This window comes from Canis lupus, chromosome 11, assembly GCF_048164855.1.
Source record: "Canis lupus baileyi chromosome 11, mCanLup2.hap1, whole genome shotgun sequence".
In the NCBI taxonomy this organism is placed as follows: Eukaryota; Metazoa; Chordata; class Mammalia; order Carnivora; family Canidae; genus Canis; species Canis lupus.
The window spans coordinates 53,843,157-53,868,270 of NC_132848.1; the positions used below are offsets into that span (position 1 = coordinate 53,843,157).

At 37.5% G+C, this 25,114-nt stretch overlaps 1 long non-coding RNA gene across 1 annotated transcript in view; it reads right to left on the reverse strand.

Moving 5' to 3' along the window:
• Positions 1 to 6,124: 6,124 nt before the first annotated feature.
• Positions 6,125 to 25,114, reverse strand: part of LOC140600217 (uncharacterized) — a 176,127-nt gene continuing 157,137 nt past the window's right edge. The window contains exon 6 of the long non-coding RNA XR_012003431.1: positions 6,125 to 6,446. This is a non-coding gene — a long non-coding RNA (uncharacterized lncRNA). The remainder of the gene's footprint in view (positions 6,447 to 25,114) is intronic.

A 25,114-nucleotide genomic window follows, 5' to 3' on the forward strand; every position in this document is an offset into this window, starting at 1 on the left:
GGGAATTAATCTCTCTCATAAACATAAAATACATTTTTGAAAATTAAAAAATGAATCCAACAATATATAAACAGATATGTCATGAAATCAAGTGGGGTTTTCTAGTAACATAAGAATTGCAATATTTGTAAGCCATTCAAGGTTGTGAACTACATGAATAGAATAGAGAAGAAGTTATAGATTTAGTTTATAAATCTATAGATTTTAGTTATAGATTTATCTTAGTAGAAGCAGAAAAAAATCATTTGAGAAAACTCACTCATGATAAAAATTCCCAGCAAATTAAGAATAAAAGATAACTTAAAGGGCACCTAAGGATAGAGTGAATGCTTTCTCCTAGGAATGGGAAAAAGACAATGATGGCCATTCTTGTCATTTTTTTCAGTAAAAACAGTATTGTTTTTGAATTTTCCATCAATTATAATAGGCAAACATGCTCTCCTCTCCTAATTTTTATAACTTTAGGAGAGGGGAGCATGATTTTTTTCATATAGAAAATATTAAAGAGTCTACCAAAATTATTAAAATTACTAAGTAGATTTGATAATGTCAGAAGATGAATCTATCGATCAATGTATATAAATGATCCAACAATTGGAAAATTAAGTTAGAAATAAAATTCTACTTATAATAGCATCCAAAATATCAGATAGTTAACAAATACTTTTAAAGATATATGTAAAAACCTCTACACTGAAAACTATAAAATTTGCTTAATTTTTACAGTCTGAAAAGTAGAGAAATATGCCATAATTGTGGAATAGAAAAGCCAATGTTGTGAATGCACCTATCTATTTAATGCAGTTTTAGTCAGTATTCAAGAAGGCTTTTTTAAAAATGGGAACTGAATTTTTTTTTAAGATTTTATTTATTTATTCATGAGAGACCCACAGAGAGAGAGAGGCAGAGACACAGGCAGAGGGAGAAGCAGGCTCCTCACAAGGAGCCTGATGTGGGACTCGATTCCTGGACCCAGGATCACACCCTGAGCCGAAGGTAGACGCTCAACCCTTGAGCCACCCAGGTGTCCTGGGAACTGATTTTTTAAAAAATGAGTTAATTTGCATAAATAAGGAAATAAATAGAAGTCTTCTTTAAGAAAGACAAACACACTTATGTAAGAGTCTAGTGAAAAATAACAATTGACAAGAGGTCTTGTTTTCTGGGAGATAATATAGTGATGGAGTCTCTGTCAAACTGGAAAGAGCTTGTCTCAGGAGGGCAGTACCTACTGAGCTAGTGGTAATTGTTGTGTTGCTATGTGAAAATGGTGATGGCCAACATTGCTAGAGCTTCTGAATTTTCAAAAGAAGCTAGAAATTAGGATATTTATGTGAAAGCTTCGGTTAATTTTTGAAATAATTCAATCCATTTTCTAACCATGAAAATTGAAAAAATAACATAAAAAAATAATATGTCCAAGGGTCATATTCCATCCTTTCATGCTCTGATATAGACTTTAAGACATGGTAGTTCTTTTTTCTTTTTTTTAGGTTTTATTTATTTATTCATGAGAGACAGAGAGGGGCGGGGGGGGAGGGGGCAGAGACACAGGCAGGCTCCAAGAAGGCTTTTTAAAAAATGGGAACTGAATTTTTTTTAAAGATTTTATTTATTTATTCACGAGAGACCCACAGAGAGAGAGAGGCAGAGACACAGGCAGAGGGAGAAGCAGGCTCCTCGCAGGGAGCCCGATGTGGGACTCGATCCCGGGACTCCAAGATCATGCCCTGGGCCAAAGGCAGGCGCTAAACCACTGAGCCACCCAGGAATCCCCAAGATATGGTAGTTCTATAAAGAAAATAGCCAATGGGGGATAGAACTGGGTATGATTTTAAGCACCTAAGCTCATCATTGTGGAAATCTGTACTTTCTGTTTTAGGCATTAATTTCAGGAACTGCTTGTATTCTTGATAAGGAAACTTCTGAGTCTTTATTTTTTTTTTCTTTTGAGTCTTTATAAAGTTAAGTAGCATATACAGCATGGAGGAGCTGGCATTCAGGCTCTTGATTGCATGATTTCAGAGCTCAAACTCTCAACCACAAAATTGTTTCTCCCCAGTGGAGAATAGAGGTGGAGAGAGAGAAGTCCAAGCTGAAGAAGCCATACCAGTAAGGAACATGTTTCCTCTTCTAACTTGTGTCCTCTCCTTCCACTTGTCACCCAGAGGAACGGCAGAGCTTTTCTTTGCCATATCCAGACCTAGACAATCAGCACATTCACGTTAACTCTTAACATAGAGAACATCATCTGGGAATGTAACTATTTAAAACCTATCACTTTCTCTGCTAACACAGTTCAAAATCTCAGCTGAGCTCAGCAAATACAGTAGTTTAGGGTCGGCACTAATAATCTACTTGAGCATCTGTGAGTCAAGTGAACTACATTATCCATTCTCACATGTGGTTGAAATTAGAATGAGAAGGCAAGCCCAGGAAGCATGGTTAAGTGCAGAGACACAGAAAACAAAAACAAAAACAAAACACAGGGGCACATGGAGGAATCCTGGATTGCTTCCCAACCTGCCTGACTACCAGAGCTGCTAAGGCAAAATCTACCCAAGCCATCATCAGGAGGAGCTTCCACTACTATTACTTTCTCAGAATCTTGGCCAGCTCAGCAGGATCCTTCTGTGGTTCAGGGGATGAAAGCCCAAGGATACAGAGTGTAGTGTTCCAGCTAAGAATAGGCCCTTGCCCTCAGAGAACCAATGGGATAAGTCATACTTCCAGAGCACTGTAAGCAGGTAAACTGAGTTGAGTTGGTACATATGGATGCTAAGCCATCTCCCAAGTCATGTGGGTTCTTGTGTTCCCAAGATGGATTTTGGCTCCTTCCCTTCCTTTCTCTCCTGTCACTTGCCCTGGTCACCTACTTCTTCATTCCCCGACAAATACTACATGGGGAATACCAGAAACAAAGGCAAAGCCAAAATAGTCATGAGAAGTTTGAAAAATGTCAGTAAAGGGAAGGATGTTGAGTTTGTTAATTAAAGGTAGACTTTTTTTTTTTTTTGGTAGACTTATTTTTAAGTATTGTTTTAAATAACAATAATTCAGTGGACATGCCCCCAGAATATTCACAGCTGGTGAGACATATACTACTCTAACATAATCATTGCCACACAGAGATATTTACCCAGCACTTTCAGATCATGGAGGAGGGCACGACTGATTCTGCATGAAGCCAGTTGAGAGTGGGAGTAAGAAAAGGCTCATTCATGTTGGGTGGTTAGGGCCACATTGCATGCACCCAGCATAAGAGCACCATTCTCCAGCCCTATGCCCCATGCATTTGTTCAGTGCAACCCTCTCTATAAATCTCCTGCCCAAACCCAAACTGGAACAGTTTCAATGGTAGGACTTTTCAATTACCCTCAGTTGTTAGCACTCTTTAACCTCCACTCTTGAGAAATGCGTTCACTTGGTCCATACTCACCCTTGATAATTGGCGTGTGCCTTCCTAGGAAAGTTGCCAAACATCTGATGCATGACTTGCAGATATCCCATCTTGATGGAAAGTCTGACCCTTTGTTGCTCTGTGCTTCATCTGAGTTCTCCCCTCTTTTTGCCCTCTTTGCTTCATTCGTGCTTTCCCCTATAATCTGTCTTGTATATTCTTGCTCTGCTTCTCCCTGAAGACCCCCTAGCCCCCAAACTACTTTTCTTATTTGCAACCCAAATACTGAACTTACCTCCTTCTATTTCCCTCCTGGATTTGCCTTAAGGTTTGACCTGACTTTTCTGAAATGATTGACATTTTGCTAATCCATTTTGATTTTGCTAATCAACATGATAGGTGTTTATGGGTGTTTATTCCTCGAGCTGTTGCTCTGGGACTTCTCATGCTTTATAGAATAAGAGCTGGGCTTCACAGTCAGGACTGGGTTTGTATCTTATTTAATAAATGTATGTCCTTGGGTGAGTTACTTGAACTCTTAGAGTCTTTGTTCCCTTACATGTGAGATTGTTATGATAATATCTACACTGCTTAAGTCATGGAGCTGGTGTGAGTAGTTAATGAAACAATGCCCATGAGACATTTAGCACAATGACTAAAACATAGTAAATTTTCCATAAATGTAACGTATTGTACGAGTTGCCATCCAGTCACTTATAATAGATGTTCAATAAACACTGTGCAAAGTCAACAGGGGAAACAGCTAGAGGAATCAAAATAGAACTCACACCAAAATATCCTTGGGAGCTGAAGTTATATTTCTAAATCAAACTCATTATGTATTTTATGCTTTACCTCACATTTTCTGGGAGAGGGAGGCTATACGGTGTATTGAGCAGGGGACGAAGAGGAACCAATTCACATACCTCTGATTTCTGCCCTGTTAAAGAATGGAAAGCTCAAGCCTCAGTCATGCTGGCTGGCAGTGCAAGGATGAAATCCTGAATTTGTGAGATCTGTCACCTTTGGATGCACAAATACAACACGCAACTACATAATGCAGTGTGGAAATTAAGTACGATACGTTATATCAGTTCTAGGCACATTAGTGGAGATTGAAAACGGTTTCACATTTAGACATTTTCAATGGATGATAAATAGGGTTAATGGATTGTAACTGAAATATTCCTGCCCTCTTAAATCTTTCAGGGAGCTTTTAAAACTGGTAAATACGTATTCTTATGATGGTTTGCAAAAATCTGCTCTAATTCAGTTTTGAGCTGCTTAGGACTGTGCAAAAAGGCAAAAACATGCTTGCAGAAACATCCGAGCCCTGCCACTTAAAAACACAACACAACACAAATCAGCATAAATGACATTTTAAATCATTCAGCTTCCCAGTCTCTTTTGAAGTCCTGCACATTAGAGTTGGTCTGATGTTAATCTTCTTTTAAGAATAAAATCCAAGGAGAGTATTTTATTTTGTATGTTTATCTTGGAAAGCTTTGGAATGCTCAGGACTGCTCTTTGAATTGATTTGTGTATGTGTCCACATATATGGGAAGCAGAAAAGGGAATCTGGGGTCATAGGTCTTGTCATCTAGTTGCTGCAGTATCTTCCACATTACCATACCTGACCTTGAGGGAGCCAGGCTGATGACAGTCAGGGGAGGAAACTGACTGGACAGCCAGGACTGTGACCCTGTGTGGAGTTAGCCAGTACTGCTGCCCTCCTGTAACTCCAGTAGCTTGACAGAGGCACTCCCTGAATAGCTTTGTGATCGGTTGTCTTCACCGAAATGCTCAGTAGGTAACTGCTGTGCTGTCCTCTAGTGATAATGGGACAGTAGAAGTGGAAGGAGCCCCATGGCTGTGGCATCTCAGGGTCACAGATCAAACCCCAGGCACAAAGGAAAAATCTGAAGCAGCAGCAGCAGCTTTCTCTGGGAGCTGGCGAGCCCAGGGCACCGTGGCTAGTAGGAAAGGACAGGGCAACACAGGTGATGCCAGACATGAAGGACAATTCAAGCAGGAACTTGAATCAAGTTTCTAAAGCATATATCACACTTGAGGGAAAAATAGGAGAGAACTATTCTTTTTTAACCCACATTCTGGGCATAAGAGTCATTCCACTGTGGAATCGACATACCTGTGCTCTAAGGAAGATTAGAGATTTGGGTAGAAAATCTGCCTTCAAGGCATTTACTAGCTAGAAGTTTGTTCTTTTGAAAAGAAGCATAGAGGACTCTAAACTTTAGAGTCCTACGTAAGTGTTATCTCCAGTAGCACTATCATTAATTTTCTCAGGAAATAATGTGACAAAATGGAGATTGCTTCTCCTTATAAGCCTGTCACATCCAGAGACTTCAAACTCTATTGACTATTGACTTCCCGGTGGATGGACCGGGGAAGCAAGTTCACCTCACTCACATTTACATCTTACTTTGACACAAGAAGCCTCCATAGCATACATGTAACAAGTTAAAGAAAATAAATACGTATTAAATGATTTAGTAACAGTAATGGTAAATCAGGTGTCAGTGTGTTTTTAGACTTTACCTTCAAGGGATTTAGAAGAATGGATGGCTGGTGGAGGAAAGGAGCTAGGACCAGGACCATGTGTTATATAAATTAGCAGCCCTCACTTTTCTTTTTGAGGAGAACTTGAACATTCTGACCAACCCGATCAACTGACAAAATGTCATTAGTGCTTTAATTGACTGAGTAAGGACAGTAATACAAAACAAAACAGAAAACTACTATGTACTCTTATTCTCATTTCGTAAAGGGAAGACCATTTTAACACCTAGCCATCCCAAGTTTGAAAGAGACAATCAAAGTTTTCTTAAGAGCATTAAGAAAACCATACCTAAAATCCTTTTCATATCTTAAAAAAAGTCAAAATATTGTCGTCATGACCAGTGGGATCTGCACACGTGCATTTGGGGACTACTTATGTGGATGATTCTGGGGACTTCCGTCTTCAAGACCTTTCCGAAAGCCACTTTCTCCAGGCCTCCTCCTCTTCTCTAAGCAGCTATGCCATCTTAAGAAGAAATAGGGACAGATGAGACTATCATATTCATATTCCCAGAAGCTAGCAAGCCTTATTATGACAGTTCCTGGAATAATTGATTTCTCATTGCATTGGGCATTTGACAGCCACACATTTTCCCTTATATGTTTTTCATCACAGACATAGAAAGCAAACCACTCAAGATAATGGAATAAAGTACCACATTAGGATCTGTAAGCATATGTGCATTTATTCATAACAATGCTGAAAAGAATTTAAGGCATTTAAATCAATTGCACATGTATTCACCATATAATTTAATTAGCACTTATGGAAGGCACCATAAGAACTTCTATTACGCTGTTTCCATTACAAATAATTACAAAAAAAAATACTTGTAGCATTAGAGATGGTGTTCTCTTTGTGATTACAGGAGGGCAATTTATTTAAAAGCTTCACTGACGTCATGTATGCAATAGCTATTTGTCACTTCAGCAAAAAGCAATAGATAGATCTTTGCTGAAGGAAATTGTGTTTGTCATCGTAGCACTTCACATTATTTAAATATACATAATGAAGCCCATAGAGTTAGGTAATCCTTATCTACTTAAATTGTCTGATTTTAAAATCAAATAGAAATTTCAGAAAAAAGAAGGGAAAATAGTAACCTCAGTGTTAGTATTAACAGTAATAACTATTACTATTTATTGAATGCCTACTGGTTGCAGGGTAGAGAACTAGATTGAACACTAACAATGCCTCCAATTCTCACAAATAACTCTAATTCTCACAAATGATCTCCATTTTGCTTAAGATAAAGCTGAAACCCAGCCAGTTCCTTATGTAAATTTTACAGAATCAAGTTAGAATCATCAAGAAATCAGCCTGTATCAGAACACTCGTTATTATTTCCAGTACAGGACATTGTTTTTACTAAGGTATAATGCTTTAGTGTAAACAATGGGTGAAAATCCTCTGTGACCTGCCTTCTCATTTTCCTTTCAGAAGAGCCTCCAGAGTCTAAACTACATGCTGATATGTGCAGACAAACCTCTAAGCAGTAAAGTGAAATCAGACCAACTCAGTTGTTTACAACTTTCATTGCAAATCAAAGTTTTGACTATCTTAGTGGAAGAAAACAAAAATATATTCCTCCTTAAATATTTTTCACAAGAACAAAAGACCTTTTTTTCTACTTCCACAGTCAGAGACCAAGGTACAACCAAAAGATCTCCTGCATACTTAAAATACAACACCACGGGGGAACCTCATTTTTGTAGAGTAAGGCTGAACTTAAGATAGGGAGTACAGACATTGGTTGCTTCATCTCTTCCCTTTCAAATATTTTTGATGACTTCCCAAAAACACAGCACAGTTCACATCTCAATCCATTTCTTCAGGGACAGTATCAGTTCATTGGGTAGACATGGCTGGTAAGTTTGATAAACTGGTACTTCAAGTCCTTTAAAAGTAGACAGCCTTAAAACACTCAATTGAAATTGCTTGTTAGTAGAAAATTACATCTAAAAGGCCATTATTAAGAGTGATAGCTACCTCCACAGCTTGCTTCTTTCTGTGACTCTGAAACCATTCTTAGTGTTGTTGGAAAGTGGCACATTCTGTTATATTGAATTGTAAATATATTTTCAGCAAGACTAGCATTTTACCTGGAACTCTATAATTGTAAAAAAACACTTATCAGAATGGATCAGTGTTTTTTTCCAACTGGTGTAAGCTAAATAAAGCCATCTTGGAACTTTTTATAGTTCCTCTCTAGGAAACTACTATGTATATTAGCCTTGCAAAGGTTCTGAGAAGTTCTGCAATAAAGAAACCTGTTTAAATTTCTTTAACTAAGCAGTTATAATTGGAGAGTGCAACCCTACTTTCTGGCACTTCTATTAGCATACTGCAGAACAATTAGAGGAGACTCAGAGATATGCTGTCCAGATACTTCTTCAAGGAGGGCCTTCTTGTCCCAGCTGTCAGCGACTTTAGAGTTTGCCTCATTCTCAGAGAGCCTTACCCAAGGGTTTATACTTCCCAGTGGTTAAGAGGGAGATGAGCCAACATCCAATGGCTTACTAAATGGGAGTATAAAGGCCTAACTATTTTGATCAAATGTAAGATAGTTTTGACTAGCTCTAGGGCTCTCCATAGAGTGGGATGAGGTTTTGTTGAGCCTGAATAGCAGTGTTACTTTTCCTCTACTTAACCCTGCTTTCTCTCCCTTTCTTCTGCATGGTTAATTTCAATAAGTAACTAGAACACCAAGCTCTAGCTCATAACTATTTCTAGGGAAATTCATTTGCGAATTTGTTAATAGGAGTGGTCCAAGAAAACAGCTCATGAGGTGAGATCGTAGAGCTAGATAGCTTACTACCCAACAGGCAATGGAGACCCCATTACTGGTTGTATGGGAAGCACAGAGGGCTTTATTTGTGGCAGTTGAATTGATTACATTTTCATCATCAGTGAATTGAATGCCTCATGTAAAAGAAGGCATTAACTGGTGTGATTTTCCAGCTATTTGAGAAATCCAGAAGAAGTAGTATCTTTATGGATGATGAAATAGGATGGCTATTGCTAGTACCACTGGTATTCCTGAAAAGAATAACAATAAGTTTTGATTGGTTACCATGCAATTGAAAACCAATTTTAAAACTCAGAGTGATTTTCTGGTAGCTTATAAAGATGCCCTCATCTCCTGACATGGGAGAGAAGAGAAAGTTGAAGACAAGACCTAGGACTTAACAGTCACAGTGGCTGAGCTCCAAAGGAGGTTAAATGGTCAACCAATGCAACTCTGTTACTCCAAGATTAGGACACAGGTTGGGAAATATATGAGTCATTGATATCACTCTACTATACTTATTGAGCCAGATGAACAACAAGTGGCTAGCAACACTGGAGGCTTTGGTAAAACACATGAGCTTCAAAAGATAGAAGATAAACCCTATGAAGATTCAGAGGCCTGTTATGTCAGTAACATTTTTAGTTGTTTGATGTTCAGGGGTGTTTTGGGGACATCTAATACAATTAGAAGACAAGTTATAGATCATTTAGTGTCTGAAATTTCCCACCATGAGCCAGTTCGGTCAGCTTTAGCAAGCCACAACATGGGGCAGGCCTAGTATTCCATTATAAGAAGCAAGTGGCATTTGGTATGTCTGGAATGATGCACTTTTTTCACGAGTGGGGCACAGCGAACTGGTAAACTAATCTCCCATGTCATCCCTAGTGGTGCTCCAGAGCTCCTTCCTCCACTCACACCTATGGTCATATGAGCAATTCCTTAAGATCTGGATCAAAAAGCCTAAGTTTGGTTGCTAGATGGGTCAGCTTAGTATATAAATGCAAGTCAAAAAAAAAAAGAAAGATGGCAGCTCCACAGCAGCCTTAGTTAGGAATAGCTGTAAAACAGTGCTAAGGGAAAATCATCTCAAAGTGTGGAGAAATGAACTCATTTCTTTCTGATTCAAGTGAGCAAGGACTAGTCATTATAAACGTTTGGGATATTTAACTGAAGTTCTCATTTCCATAGTTTTTTTTAAATTTGAAATTTGGTAATGGAAGAACTTGTGGGGCACCAAGTTCTCAAGTTGTATGGATAAAGAAGTGGCTTGAGGTTACATACAAACTCTTGGGCAGTGATAAAGAGCCTGGCTAGCTGGCCAGGAGCTTGAAAGAAGAAAACCTGGAATTTGGGAATGAGGTCTGACCTAGAGACATGTGAAGAACATTTGGAAATAAGCATGAAGTAGAATATTTGTGTCACACATTTAGTACCTACAAGAGGGTCACAGCAGGGACAAGACACTAAACACCTAAGTAGACTGCATGACTTAAACACGGTTATCCCTCAACTTTAGTCATTGGCTACCCCAGGGTTGGCACACTAAGCATTTGGGTGGAGTGGTCATAGTTGGAGAGATTGAAGTTAGACCTAACAGGGCCTAACAGGATGGTCTTCGGTTTACAAAGGCTGACGTGGCTGTACTGCTTCTGATCATCCACCTGCCAGAGACAGAGATGAACACTGGGCTCCTGATGTGACAATATTCCTCAGGGAGACCCAACAACCATGTGAGGCTAAGTTGACCATATTTGAAACATCTCTATCCTGTAAGGACCACATGTTCTAACAGTAATAGATACATATTCCAGTTATCAGTTTGCCTTTCTGACTGTGGCTCAGGCCAGCACTACTTTTCCAGTGGCTTACAGAATGTTTCATCTATCCACATGGGGTCCCATATAATACTGTCAGACCACAGGAGTCCTCTTTCAGCAAAGTGAATGTTGGAATGGGCCCAAGAGCATGAGATTCACTGGGAAGAATCACATGCTATACCATTAGGAAGTTTCCGTCCTAATACAGAATTGGAATGACCTCTGAAGCTCAGCAGACATGGTAACCGAGAATGAGGGGGATTTCGAGGGGCTAGTAGAAGGAGGAAAAAGGAGTATCACCTGAAGCCTTGAGAATATATACAGTGGCAGGGACTGTAGCTGGCTTCACTAACTTCTCCAAAGTTTAACCCAGAATGAGAGGCCCACTAGAATACTAAAGGTGCTACTTCCAGAACAAATAGGAGTGGATCTGAGCAGCACAAAGGAGCAGACTGAAAAATAGGGATGTGCTGCCCTTCTGCCCTTTCAAGAAAGGACTTCTTTCCTCAAGGAGCTGTTAACTCCTTGAGGGTTTGCCTCAGTCACAAAATGCTACTTCTCCCAAAGGCTTATCTTTCCCATCGTGGATCAAATGGAATGAGTGATAGAAACATAAATGTTTGGCTGATTCAGATACATGCAGGACAACTTTGATGGGCTGTGTTAACATATAGATCTCCAGTGATAAAATGAGGCTTTGCTGGATGTGACTCAACACTTCACCTTCTTCTGCTGCTCATTCTGTTGCTTCCACTTCCTTTCACAGATATTGATCACTAATATAGACCCTGAACTCCAAAGCTTCAGCTTCAGGAAGCCTTAGCAATGACAAAAAAAACACTCCATAAATTACTAATTTGGAAAAAAGTTATACTAGAAGATTATAAGAATGAACTACAACATTCTTGTCACTAGTTCTCTAAAAATAACAAGCATCTTAAAAATTTTTACCACCATCTTTCTATCTTAAACTTTTCCACCAAATTTTCTCTTCATTAGTATATAATCATTAATTAAGTGTATATAGGTTAAAAGAAGCAGAGAGAAAGAAAGGAAGGAAGAAAGTAGTAAACACCTTCATGCTAGGCATTACTATGCTTAGAAACTATAAAGGAACTCGTGGCAGTACAGGATTCCGTGTTGGCTATACGTGGCTTACAGTCCTATTGAAAAGCAAGAAACATGAACAAAATCAGAATAAAAAATTAAAAAGCATTTTACTTTATAGTACAATAGTCATAAGACTGTGTGTGATTAATGTTTCAATGAAGGGATACAGTAATATCCCTTCTGTTCTAGAATCTGGAATCACAAAAGAGTGGACACAGTCAAAACACTAACAAAAGACTAAAAATAAGTTCAGAGGGAAGTTTTTAGACTCTTCAGAGAAAGGAAGAGATTTGAATTGAATTGCTTCCTTCCTTCCACATATACTTGTTTTTTCAATACACCTGTATAAAATAAAAATGCTCAAAATAATTATTTGAAAAACAATCTCCATACTCGTGCTATGTTCCACAGGTAGAAATTGCTATGGACTGAATTGTTACCCCCTCCCCAAATGGATCTGTTGAAGCCCTAACCCTCAGTGTGACTGTATTTAGAGAGAGAGCTTTTAGAAGGTAATTAAGGTTAAATGAAGCCATAAGCATGGGCGTCCTAAACTGGTAGGCTTGATAGCCTTAAGAGAAGAAGGAGAGAGCAAGCTCTCTCTTTCCACGTGCGTGCACCAAGGGAAAGCCATGTGAATATAGTCGTGAATGTGCTAAGAGCTCTCTTTCTTGGCCTACAAGCCAAGAAGAGCACTCTCACCAGAAATTGAATCTGCCCACACCATGATCTTGGACTTGCCAGCCTCCAGAATAGTGAGAAAATAAATTTCTGTTGTTTAAGCCACCCATCCCAGACTATGGTACTTTGTCATGTTTAGCCTAAGCTGATTCAGACAGAAATTATCCTAAAAGGAGAGGTGGCCTCTTCCCTGTCAGATTTTATATCTTGCCAGAAAAAGAAAACACTGGCAAGACCCATGTCAAGAAGGGAAATGTTCCAAATGCATGTGTTGTGTATGAGTAGGAGAAGGAGGAAGATAAAATACACACATATATCCCACTTTATTTTAGTTTGATATACCAACTTTACTTGATTATAAGATATTTATAATTTTGTAATCCAGTAAGTACAAAATAAGCATGTTGGGTGAGAGACATAAGGGAAGGAAAATATTCTTGGAGCAGGAGCAAAGACCCTACGTGGCAGTTTGGAGGGTGGGTGTGGTATAGGGTGAAAATTGGTGATACAATTTTTGATTTAAATAAGACAGAGCAAGTAAAATGAACAGAAGCCACTGCACCTAAATGCAGAGCCTCATTTACATAGAAACAGGAACAATTTCATGTTTAAGAAATGTCAGTTTTCTATAAATACGGAGGTTCAGTCATTACCACCAGAATTATTCATTATACTATGATTCAAAACAAGATGAATATACTGGGCCAACATTAGGACTCCAATCCCCAAAGCGGCCTTTCATGTATTTTTCAAAACTGACTGTGTCCATCCAAAAATAGAAGTGTGCTGAGTATGTGATAAGGTCAGGGGGAAAAAAAAAAAAAGAAAGGAAGGAAGAAAGAAAGAAATGAACTCATTTCTTTCCGATTCAAGTGAGCAAGGACTAGTCATTATAAACGTTTGGGATATTTAACTGAAGTTCTCATTTCCATAGATTTTTTTTAAATTTGAAATTTGGTAATGGAAGAATATTAGGATTTAAGTTGTCTGTCTGATTTGCTCTGCATCACTGCCACCTGCCTCTTCACCCTCTTCTCTCTTCTCTTTTATTTACCTATATCTTAGCCATTCTTCAAGTCTGCCTGAAACTCTCACTTCATCCAGAAAGTCTTTTCTTATGATTTCCTTTTAGGATTTGCTGGGGGAGTGTGTGTGTGTGTGTGTGTGTGTGTGTGTGTGTGTGTGTGTGTGTGAGAGAGAGAGAGAGAGAGAGAGAGATCAAATGCCCATGTATACTCTTCCTTATCTTGCTCAAAGTCTAATGGCCCTTTTAAACCTGAAGTTGTATCCCTGACTTCGGTTTCAAAATACCTTGGTCTATTTTTGCTTTCATAGTTTCTTTATCATCATTGCCTCGTTCTCTCAATCTGGAACTCCTATTAGACACACTATATAAATCTTGAATACATGCTCCTAGTTTCTGAATTTTTCTTTACCATGTTTCATATCCTGTGTTCGATTCCACATTTGCTTCTAGATTACGCATTTTGTCTTCAACAGTGATCATTCTAATAAGTTGGTTCAGTTATAAAGATGCATTTATATTTATTCTCCAAACACTTTTATTTTTATCAAAGAATGCTGAGTTGATTTTATGTAATAATTACCTACTGTAATCTCAATGAGGCTTCATAGAATTATTTCTAGGTCTTCCATTTCAGTTATGTCTATTTCTTCCAGGACCATTCTTTCTGTGTGTTCACTTTGTTCTAATTTTTCACAGGGTTTTACTCAAACGAGTGACGGTCTTTGGTGGTCTGTTCATGAGCATGCCTTAACTGGCTTAATGGAGTCAGGTGCCATGGGATTTCTCTGAAGTTCTTCCATTCTTTTCTTTCACAGCCTTCTATTCTGAATGGAAGGGCCAAGTTAGGTTTTGGGTATATAGTCATCTTGTTTCAACTACTTAGAATACTAGTAGTTGCAAGTTACTTTTTAGGTTCATGGTCATGGAGTTTCCTCAGTTTTGATCTTCCCATTGCCAAGTAAAAAGAGATTTATTCTGGTAGCAGAGAACTTTACTATGTTTCTGTCCTCAGTAGAGCTATCTTCCGCTACCTCTTTTTTTCTTCTCTCATGTCTGTCTTTTCTTTCTCAAAAGAATTTGGAATAAGCGCTCAGATCAAGTCTGAGCCCTCCCCAGGTGGTCAGCATAATTTCTTCACTTTTTGGATTTCAGCCCAGGGTAAAAAACTTCTGCAGCCTCACCGCTCAACGTGTGTGTATGTATTTGCATAGAGACCAACTAGCACAATTACTTTACAGTTCTTTCATAAAAAACTCTCATGGGTTGCCTCAAGAACCCATTTTGTTTTATTTTGTTTTTGTTGCATGTGTTTACTTTTAGTTTGATATTTCTCTCTGTTCTCTCTGTGTTTATCTACAGGTTGACTTTCACCTGCTCACATTTTATGGTGTGGTTTACCCAGTTCTGTGAGGCCCAATCCACCTGCTTTTTTGTGTTTCAGGACACTTTTATAATCAATAGCTTAGATTTTTTTCATCTGTTATGAACCCATTTTTGTTGTTTTTTTTTAAGTTGAACTGAATTTACTGAATATAGTTCTAATTGTTCAGCATATATAAAACCTCAGATTCAAATTTGAACAAGGTGCCTATCAATATTTAAAGGCATACGGTTATTTTGAATATCAAGCTTTCATAATGAACCAATTGTTAAATTGAATTAAATGCCAATAACTTTCTTTTTTATGTATACAAAGCCTATTTGGGGGAAATAAGTTCTTGACAAAGGTATAAGGTTCCATATCAGAAGTTAACTCAAATTCATACTTTTAAAATCAGGTGTAACTATGAAGACAACTTTTTTTTTTTTTTAAGATTTTATTTATTCGTTCATGACAGAGAGAATGAGAGGGAGACAGAGACACAGGCAGAGGGAGAAGCAGGCTCCATGCAGGGAGCTGGATGTGGGACTCGATCCTGGGACTCCAGGATCACTCCCTAGGTGGAAGGCAGGCATTAAACTGCTGAGCCACCCAGGCATCCCAAAGACAACTTTTTTTTTGACCCACTCTTCATCTTGATCTAATCTTAAAATGTACATTCTGGCAATTTCTTTTATCTACTTTATTGACTAGAAAAATGTAAATGAAAAAAATGATACCTCTTTCTATCGACTAAAATGTTAATATCTGGGTGTATTTGAAAATAGCAACAAGAAGGCATTTTTTAATCTTTTTAATGCAGAATTAGATCTTGGCCATAGCTTAGAGCTACAAAGAGCCTCAGGTTGTTCATTACTAGTTTAAGATGTTTCCACTCCCAGGGGCATTTGCATTTTAATAGAGAACTCTTGTCACACAAAAGCCTTCAAGACCAAAAGAAATTAATCTCTAAAAGTGAAATTTGAGATATTAAGAGAGCTCTGGGGGCAAAGAGAGAGGAATTTTTAAATGGCAGTCTTTTCTCCCACCTTCAAGTTACATCATACCTATCATAAGACAAGCTTTAGTAGGGAAAAGCAGGAATTCATATAACCCCATATTTCCCATAGGAAGTAAAATTCATTTTAAACAGTACAATATCCTAAAGGACTGCCAAAAGTGCATCAAATCATTTATGTATTTTCAAAAATATACACCATGGATCTTTTGATATAGCAGACTATTGTAGAAAATGTTACTTTGAACTAATGACTTAGTCCAAATAATCTCCTTCCTCATAATCCCTACCAAACAAAGAGTTGATTGAGATGATATCTGTGAAGTATAAATATAATTAAATGATATCGATGCATGGATATGGATATAGTGCCTGGTACAGCATCAGATATTTTTGGAGTAAGTAATGTTGATGATGGTGATCTCTAAGATGAGCAAACTGCCAAAATTGCAGAGGCATCTAAAGGAGACTGAGGCCATAGTTCAAAAATTTGTAAGTAAATTTGATGTCCCAGAGACAAAATGGATCAGATAAATTATAGGTAGGTAATTATAGACTCTAGGCTATCCAATAGTTTTCTCTTTTGCCCCACCATGTATAAGAATAAGGGATTTTGGTTTTCTTTTTCTCCTTATTGTCTTATACAGCCTACTTCTGAACCTCCAGTTATGTGTAAAAGTAAGTAAATAGAAATGGTGAATAACACTCTCAAATTCTAGAAATAAATAATTGAGACTACAGAAAATGAGCTCCATTTATTTTTTCTATTTTACTTAAAGAAATAAGAGAAAAATTGATCAAGAAAAAGATGGAAATGAGTCCTCTATCCTGCCAGGAGAAATCTTTTTTTTTTTTTTTTTTTTTTGCCAGGAGAAATCTAAAATGAATTTTGACCCCCATACAACTAGAGCAATTATTTAGTGACAATATGGATATGCTGTTTTGCAAACCAGATTACATTTTCCTTTCATTGTAACAACATAGTCGTCTTCACTTAAAAATGAAGTTGAGCACTGGAAAAAGAGATTTTTAGTTCTCATTGTATAATGAATATCAACTGGAGCATTTTAATATCTGATCCATTATATTGAAGAAAATGGCATAAGAAAAATCAGGTAGCTTCAAGTAATTATAGAAACAAAACTTCTGGTCACTTTAGCCAAATGCTCTCTGAATTCCCTGAATCCTAATACCATTTTTATATTTATTCTGGTGATAGCAATACCTGATTGCACTCCATTTAGTAGCCATTTTCCTAAAAAGTATCCTTTCTGCAAATGAATGTAATATTTTTGACTATCAGAACAACAACCCTAAAACTAAGGTTTTAGGATTATTTTTCCTGTTAACTTAGAAGAATGTTATCTATCTTGCTTTTTTTTTCCTTTTAATTGTAAAAAACATTATCCAGACTCTTCTGGAAATAACAGATGTCACAGACAAGAAGAAACTCTTTAAGTCATGTGTCACCGAAAGAGCAGGTGTGCCCTCAAGGAAAAAAACAATCTTGTTTTCATGCAATTATCTTTTTTAATGAAAATAAATGAAGGAGAAAAACTCACAAGACCGTATCAACATCAATACCTTCTCTTTTTTCCCCTCCCAAGCAGTTTTCCCTGAAACTAAAGCGGCTCTTTAACCTCATCAATTCTTGAATCATCTACTAAGTAAGCACTCATCAGGATAAGTACTGAAATCTGAAAAGAATCTTCCTGATTGGATTTCAAAAGCAGCCATTCAAGCTCACAAGAGTAACTTTTTTTAATTAAGAACTGAGCAGTAGGTAGATTACAAGAACACGGTAGGATAGATAAAGGCAGGCATTAGAAATGCAAAGAGAATCTTAGATAATAAATGTGAGAAGGCATTCAAAATACAGTGGCCCCAAATGTGTTTTGTGCTACAAATTCAAGTGATCAGATGAGGAGAAAATTAGAACATTATAACCCAGAATAAAAAATTAAGATACTTGGATCAGAGAAGGGGCTGAAGTATTTCATAATTACACTCTTGTTCCTTTTATATAAGAAAGAACAATGGGAAGATTGCAGTGGTTTGGAGAAATGTGTAAAAACAGCAGCTTTGGAAACCAGATGGCTCATACTATGAGAAATTTAAGTGTCAAAACCTCAATGAATCTAACCTGTCCGTGAGTGGAGTGAGTAAGTGCCAAGAATTATACTCTTCATTTTTTTTTTCTGTATATTTTAAATACTCTCACCTCTGCTCATTTATTCTCCCATCAGGAATACTCACACCCCTCTCTGCAACACTTATTTCTATTCTACACTTTCTATCTCTGCTCTGAATACTACTCGTTTTCTTAGGCAATAGTATCAAAAGCAAAGAGAGGGACAATGATCAGGAATTCATTTCTCAGCCACTGAATGCTTCAGGTGGGTGTTTTGAGTAAGCAAACAAATGCTAATATCCTGACCTGAAGATTAGCATAAATGTTCTTTCTAAATGTAAGCATGCAAGTTTTAAATTAAGTATCCCTCAATTCAGAAAAAAGGGGGGTGTGATTGGAGTCATTAAGAAACACCAGTGAGAAAAGATGGGCTTGAGCTTTGTTTTAAAGAATGAGAGAGATACATATAAGAAGAACAGGGATGGAAGAGTAGAAAGAGTAAGTAGAAATCAGTAGAAAGAATAAGACCCAAGGCATAGTAACTGGGGTGTGAGGTATTCTCAGGCAGAAGACAAATCTTTACTTCAGAAACTTGGTTCAGATCAAGGCCCTCCTCTGCTTAAGACTTCCAGTCGTTTCTTATCATAACAAGATGAAAATGTAAATTACCTCACAGCTTTCAAAGCCTCATGTGATTTAGTTGCTATCTACTATTCAGATACCACTTCCTATTGCCTTCTTCCTTTATTTAGATTCAGGCACTGATATTCTTTTATGTTCTGGGCCACACCAAGTTCTTGCCATTTTAAGCCTCGATATTAATTAGTTTTTTCTTCCAACTGGAGTGCTCTTTCTTCTCCTCTTTGCATGTTTGGCTCCTTGATATCATTCAAGCCTCAGCCCTTTAGATGTTACCTCCTTTAGAAGCCTTCTAGATTTTCTCCATCCCTTTAATTTTACTTTCTTCTTAACAGTTATTATTCCTGAAATGTACTAATGTGTTAACTTGTTTAGTGTTTCCTTCTCAACTCCAAGCTCAGGTAGGACGTGAGCCATATTAGGTCTCTTCTGTCTTTTCCCGTGCTGCAGCTCTAACACCTGGCACACATTCTAACATGATGCTTCCCCGAGGAGCTGGTCTGTGAATTGGTTGTTACCAGTTTGCCAAAATGTGAATCAACATAGTGCTTATGTCATCAAGAAAGATTTTCTAACAACAACAACAACATCAATTAATCTATATGCCTAGTGATATTGTTGATTTATATTCTGGTACAACCCTCCTTCCTCCTTATGGATCACTAATAATTTGTGGACTGTGACGGTCTGTACATCATACTTTGAGTAGCACTGGTAGAGCTTGGAAGGTTCTGTTCCAGCAGAAGCTAGAAGATGACAAAGTGTGTGGATCATTTACTAAAATATTTGATAGTTTTGGCAAATCGGTCACAATGGTCTTGAAAGTATCATAATCAGTGATAATTTGTTAGTATGAAAGACTCGGGAAATAGAGAAATGTCATCAGAAAAGTTGATGTGGCTCCACTAACAGGTATTAAAGGCAGGAGAAACCAGAGCCTGGGAGGAAAGGACAATTCATTGGAGCAGTTGGCCAAGCTTAATACCAGAAGTCATTAGGGGTGGGATTCTCATTTAGTACACACAAACTTACTAGAAGGTAGAGAAGACATGAGAATCTTCTAATGACATCTAGGGAGAGTATTCTTTGGTTTTCCTAAGAAAGATTACATATGAAATAGAAAATGGACACTGCACTCAAAGAAGTTAGGGTGCTTGGGAAAGACCTTTTCTACATTTCATTAATCAGAGGTGATGAAGATTTACAAAAAGGAAAATCAGAAGTTGAAGATTGCAATAAGTCTTTAAAATACAATTGCAATAATTACATTTATGGAGCGCTCCTTATATATCAGATACTCTGACAATCCATTACATCAATGACTCTTCTCAATGATCCTTTGGGGGTAGATACTGCTGTTACCCATTTTAACTGAGGCTTAAAGACATGGCAAGTGGCAAAATCAGTATTTGAACACAGGAACTCTTAAATGAGAGCTGATGCTCTTAACATCTGTGCATACACCTTCCTCATATAAGAAGCTCAACTGAGAAGATTCTCTCTCTCTTTCTTTCTTTCTCTCTCTCTCTCTCTCACTCTCTCTCTCTCTCACACACACACACACACACACACACACACACACACACACATGCATGCGTGAAGGGGTCCAGGAAAATCCTAAATAATCAGATATCATTGGCCAAATCATGGATGAGGCATAAGATTGAATACATAGTGATAAATGATACAAAATGATTTTCTACTACATGACTGTCAAATCCTAAATGTCTATTATTAGGGATTCCTTTCTATGGATCTTGAAAGATTTCTAGATTACCAAGGTGTCAAAATAAATAAGGAGGAATACAAACGTCTGAAACTTGAATCTTACTATTATCAGAATCTCTGAGGTTGGGAATCTGTATTTTTTTTAGAGTCCCTCAGGTGATCACCAATGAACAGATAAGTTCAGAAATCATTGCCTCAAGCTAATCTCATATTAAGAAGTAGTTGGAAACCTGCTGAATGCCAGACTGATTCTTAGTGTCAGAATAGTGAGAGAAAAGGGAAAATTAAAACATTAGGAACAATATTTTCTAATGTGTAGATCTGTCAAGTAGGATTCTTTTTACCATAGCTTTCCTCTTCTAAGGCTCAGAGGGTTCCAGCTCGGTCCCCTGGAGGAGTAAGTGTCTTGAGGTTAAAAAGCTTGAATGAATACAATATTAGCCTTTAGACAGACAACTGGAAGCCAACTGGAAGCATCATCACATGTTGAACAGCACAATATCACATTAAAGTGAATAGATGTGACCTCATCAGTAAGTTCTTCATATCAAAATCTCATGCATTAGTGATTTTTTTCTAATGATGCATCGATATCTTGCTTGATATTTTGGCATGTCACTGTGACTCCTGTACTTATAAAACAGAAAAATGGAACTACATAGCAGAGACCCTTGGAATATGGTTCAATACTAGGAAAATCTCAGAAAGCAAATAGATCTCAAGTCATGGATCAGTTCTTCATGTTTTCTATTTGCACATTTGTTGCTTTATATACAGCTTGATTTTATATCATCCTGTGTTCATGGGTCATATATATCTATTGAAGTGTACTTATGACATAAGAATTGTAATACCTTATATGATATTATCAATATCCATTATCTTTATTGTTTTCAAGTTAATTTAAAAGAATTTAGGAGGAGCATCAAGACTATTTTAGGAAGTCAACATAATAATTATGATTTATTTCTTTATTTTTAGAACTGGATGCAATGCAGGACATCTTGGGTCATTTATACCAATAGATAATGGTGATGCTGATAGTAACACTTCACATTTGATGAAAATAAGTCTTAAATGGAAGAATTAAAATAGCAGTCCAGAATAGTAGTTTCTACCGAGTTTAAGAGTATTTACACAAAAATTCCTCTGTTCCTAACTCATGATTATAAAAAGTATAAATGAGTAGAGGGTGGTGCCAGATGTTTGCGTAGGGTTGGTGTATATTCATTGGAGGACTTTGAGGGCTGTTTACAAGTCTAAATATTATCTGTTTAATGTTTTGTAATAATAAGGGTCAGAAAAGTCTATTTGTCTCGGAAGATGTCAAAATCTTATTATGTGTACTATGCATGCAAGGGAGCAAGAAGAAGATTTAACTGTGAACAGTTGGTAAGAAAGGATAGCTTTAAGATACATACATATGGGAAAGGTGAATGAGGATATTTCCACGTAATAAATGTGCACACTATTATGTTGCATGATACCAAATGTACAAAATATGAGATTCATTTTAATTAGTGTGGGTTAAATTCAGATATCAATATCAGTGCCAATAAAAGTTTGGATGTTTATCTAGAATTCATGTGCACAATCTGTGCTTCCTAATCAGAAAAATGGTGAGAAAAACTCTAATCAGTTTCTTTTGGAACTGCTGATGTATTTGCTTCATCACAGATGAGAAAGTAGAGGTAGATTCATCCACCAAATGAGAGGAAAGATTGACAAAAAATAACGGATAAACGTTTGTAAACTTGGCAAGTTTGTTTGGGGCTTGGTGGAAGTGAAAGACAGTTTAGGGTTGTTTCTCATTTTATCCAAATAAATCCCCTTAGTCTGGGTTGTACATTTTGGGGGATATAATCCACAAAATGCTGCAAATCAACTTAACTTTCTTTCACCCAGATGAATTTAGTGTGGCTGGAAGGCTCTGTTCAGGAAATGAAGGTTTCCAAATTGTGGCAGGCTTTATCAGAGGGTAAATCTTCCCTGAGAGAGAGGATCAGAGATGTGAGGATAGGTCCTGGCCATCAGCAATAGTAAACTCTGTGTCACAATGCTAGCAGTGGAAGGAGAATTGAAATCTAAAAATGAACTTTGCTTTTTGAAGGATGCATTCTCTTTGTCTTTTACCCAGGTCCAGTCTGTTCTCATTGGTTTAACATAATGCCTTGGCTTGGCTTCCTACAGTAAGCATGAAATCTAGAAAGGAAACCTGAAACTTTGAGCTAGTTCACTAAGTGTTTAATTATTAATGAGGCTCTTTGGTTCTTAGCACTTTTTTCTCTTTATAGATTTATTTATTTATTCTAGTGGGAGAGGAGAAGATGGAGAGAATCTCAAGCAGACTCTCCACTGAGTGGGGATCCTGATATGGATCCCATGATCCATGAGATCACGACTTGAACCAGAAGTAAAAGTCGGACACTCAACTGACTGAGCCACCCATCTGCCCCAGTTCTTCATGCTTTATATAGGATTTCAAGGAAGATTTTGGAGAGGATGAGTCTCTGTTCCTTATTTCTGAACTCACTGACTAAGCAAGCATTCCTCCCCAAACCTGTTTGGGAGCAAGTAGAGAAGTAGAGTCAAAGGTGAAAACTAGCATGAAAGTGATTTATTCTAGTAAAACCTGGGCAATGTATCCTAGTCACACTGTCAGCTGTCAAAATGCCCCGGGCATTTGGTTTGGTTAAGAGCAAGGAGGGGGGAATGTATCACTGGCTATGAAACTGGCTTGAATGAGAGTGAGAGACAACAAGTGAAGATGGCACTTTTCAGTTAGAAGAGAGAGAAAAATCTCATAAAAGCTAAGGAGGAGACTATTGTAGGAGCTCCACTATATGAGTTTGCTAGGGTTGCCCTCACAAAATACCTCACAAAATACCACAAAACAGCTTAAACAATGGAAATGTATTTTCTCACAGTTCTGAATCCTGGAAGTTCAAGATCCAGATGTCAGCATGTTTGGTTTCTTCTGAGGCCTCTTTCTATGGCTTTTCTCTTGCTTCCTGTTCACAAGGTCATCCCTTTGTACGTGCATACTCCTGGTGTTCCTTGTGTGTTCAAATTTCCTCATTGTTAAGACATCAGATTGATTAGGTCCATTCTAATAGCCTCATTTTAACTTAATCACCTTTTTAAAGGGCCTATCTCTGAATTTAATCACGTTCTGAGGTACTAAAATTTGAATTTCAGGAGAATACAGTTCAGCCCATAACACCCACTTTACCATATATTCCAAAGTACTATTATCAAACCTAGAGCCTAGCTTGGTCTTGGCTATCTACATAGATTATCAAAGCTCCATGGTGGTTTAACATAAAACACACACACACACACACACACACACACACACACATTTTTTTGTATTTCTCTCTTTAGCATTTACTAGTACTGCCTCTAAAATTTTTGGGATATTATTCCATGAGTTTGCCATTGCCTCCCATTATACCGCCTCTACTTCCAATTATATGAAGCAATTAATGATATCCATCTCTGGGGTATAGCTTTCCAGTGAAATTATCAAGTCCCTTTGCTATTTGGTTTAGAGCAGCAATCACAAACCGAATGCCTTAGGGGAATGAGTAGGCAACATAAATGATGAAGCTGGCCTAGTACAGGGTAATAGGAGTGTCAGAAATTTTGGTGAACTAGAAATCAGAAAGCACATGACTCTTTTAAAGGGAACATTGCTGGAGAGCTCTAGCTGATTGAAGCCATGTGAAAATCCCTACAGTACCAGATTTTCTGATTTTCCTAGAAAGGCTGAGAATACAGTTATTAATTGAATGCTTAGAATTTTTAAATTTTGTGAACTGTTTCAAATAAAATACTGTATACTTCCTCATTCTATACTGTCTCTTCAAGATTGTATCTTGCATCCATTAGAGATGATATTTCAGAGCCAATGATAAAAATAGAAATTCTCATGGAGGGTAGGGAAGATTAGAATAGGGTATTCATTCATGGAGAAGATGGAGACATTTTTATTTTCCAAAATCCATCTTAGGTGATGTACTATGTGTGCCTCATTGACAAATGCTGCTTAGAGTAAAAGGAAACCTACAAAGCATTCTCAAGCAATAAAAAAAATATTGCTAAGCCATAAATCACAAGAGGAAGGAAAGGTAAGGGAAGAAGAGGGCAGGAGAAAGTAAGCAGAGACAAGTGAGCTAGTGAGATGGGAAGATTGTGTCTCAGACATGAGGAAATGGTCTAAACGATTAGAAGCAACCAGAAAGGCCTTGTGGAAGTAGGGGTAAGCTGGGTTTAATAAATAAATTAAAAAGCAATTTTTAATTTTAGGATATGGTAAAGGTAGAAACAATATATGCTGTTATATTTGAGAAACAGTAGGGATTCTTAATAGATTGGAAGCCATTCTTTTGTAAAGTTAAATGAAATCAATTGGCATCTCTAGTTTGGTAATATTTCTGGTTGAATTATCCAACCTTACGGTCTTTAACTAAAAGGAACAGGCAAGAGAAGAAAGGAAATAAACACTAAAAAGCCTTTTGTCTACAAAAGAGGTCCACAGTCTTCTTCTAAGGGCCATACCATCTCTGTGCAAGCACTCGGTCACTGCATGAAAGCAGCCACATACAAAGGATAAACAAATGAGCTTGGCTGTGTCTTAAGAAAACTTGGTATATAAAAAGAGGTGGTGGCCCACACTTGGTGTGGAGGCTGAGTCCTGATCTACAGAGAAAAGCCACAGTAGTGTATGCTATGGGTAGGAGAGGAAGGAGGAAACATCCAGAGAATAACCCTAAATAGTGCCAAACACAATACCGGACATCCTCCAAATGGATTAATATGTTCTGTTAAA